This window comes from Brassica napus, chromosome A3 (assembly GCF_020379485.1).
Source record: "Brassica napus cultivar Da-Ae chromosome A3, Da-Ae, whole genome shotgun sequence".
NCBI classification, from domain to species: Eukaryota; Viridiplantae; Streptophyta; class Magnoliopsida; order Brassicales; family Brassicaceae; genus Brassica; species Brassica napus.
This window is the reverse complement of record NC_063436.1, coordinates 36,957,703-36,959,677: the sequence shown is the minus strand read 5'-3', so window position 1 is coordinate 36,959,677 and position 1,975 is coordinate 36,957,703.

Below are 1,975 nucleotides of genomic sequence, written 5' to 3'. Positions count from 1 at the left end.
AGTTACAGTAAAAACTCTATAAATTAATAATGTTGGATTATGATAATTTATTATTATTATTTTTTTTGTCGACGCCCATCTTCAAAGATCAAGTGGTAGTCGGGCTTGAGTCGTTCTGAAGAGACGCTCTGTCCGGCTGGGTCTGATCGATATGGGAAAAGAGAACTCCGATGTTTCTTGCCTCCTTCGCGAGAGAATCTGCACGCAAATTCATGGTCTTCGATATACAGTCAATGGTAATCAATGAGAATTTATTAAATTAACAAAAAAATATTTTTTAGATTTTTATTTATAAAATATATTTTCAAGTTTTATAAGAAAAAAAAATTGATTTCACGATATTATATAATAATTTAATTTTGTAGATTTGATATCTTTTTATTAGATTATTTGATAAATATTTAAGTATCCAAATTACATATCCTCAAACATAGGTGTGTTTTGTATGTAATTCGATACAATAACATCAAAATATTTAAATGCAAAGAGAAATTTTAGATGAATTTCACTAAAAAATAAGCAGTACAATGTTTGTATGTTTATATAAACCTTATATACTAGTTGTTGGACCTAATTTTGGTCAATACATTAATGAGCCACGATCGAGGATATGGGCCGTAAAGAGCGGAAGCCCATAGCGAGTGTACGAGTTCAAGAAGGAGACTTCGAGGGCCCATAGGTCGTGGAACAAGGTACAGAGATCGCGGAGCGGTTATGGTGATCACGAAGTCGACCTACTATAAAGAGAAGAGAACATACATGGAGAAGAACACATTGAAAACCATAGAGAGAGCGACACCCACACTTCGACCTTGTTTTCATCCATCTTTAGATCCTTTCTCTTAACGATCTCATTGTAACGTTCGATCTTGTTTTACTCATTGTATTTGATCTTATTCATCAATAAAGTCCATTTTTGCCTATCGGAAACTGATTGTATTGTTGTGTTCTAAGGATATCGTTGCCTACATCATTTATCTTCCCTTAATTAAACTCCCGATCACTATCAAATTATTAGTGTAGATTTTAGGATCTACATTTTGGAACCGACTGTGGGGAAGATAAACGAAAAACATCTTTGCTAAGAAACAGATCTAAGTTTCCTAAGCGCGACTATGGATCTTAATCACGCACGATCCGACTGCATCAAATCGTCGATCTCGATCTTTCTAGATCGAGAAAACCGAAGTCGTCGAAAATCGACCGCGACGCGAAGGGTCAACACATTCCTCTCCAAAAACGAGGTTGTCTCTCAAGTGACAAACCGTCTGACCCCTCGCGGAAGCAATTGATAAACCGGACGTCGCGCCCTCTGAAGAGATAATGCGCGACGTCAAGACTATAAACTTCCACGAACATAAAGTCGCTAAGCTCGATATTCCCCACGACGATGCCTTAGTAATTGCGTTGGAGTTTGCAGGCACCATCTTCTCTAGGATTCTCGTCGACTCCGGGAGCGCCGTCAATGTCGTTTCACAAAAGACACTACAATCAATTATCCAACCGACCTCAGTAATCGGTCACGAAACGACTCCCCTCAATAGTTTCAAAGGAAACTCGGTTCGGTCGCTCGGGGTCGTGCCACTAACCACCAGAACTCACGATGTCGAGCTGCAGACCGGTTCACCGTAGTTGATCATTTCATGCCCTTCAACGCCATCATAGGACGTCCCTGGTTACACCAGATGAGGGCGGTCCCATCGGTTTACCACCAATGCTTGAAGTTTTTATCACCGACCGGCGAAAAACCATACGTGGGAGCAAGAACAATTCCCAGCCTGCTATATGACCGGATTCCTGAAGATGCCCCCGCGAGGAGAAACGTCTCACTCGTCCGCTATCTAACGGTAAAAGACCCCGCCAAAGACCTATCAAGCATCATCGCTCTAGACGAAAACTCCCCTGAAAAAGGCATCAACATCGGGAACGATCTCCCTCCTGAAGTCAGGAACGACCTCTTATCTTTCCTCAAGAA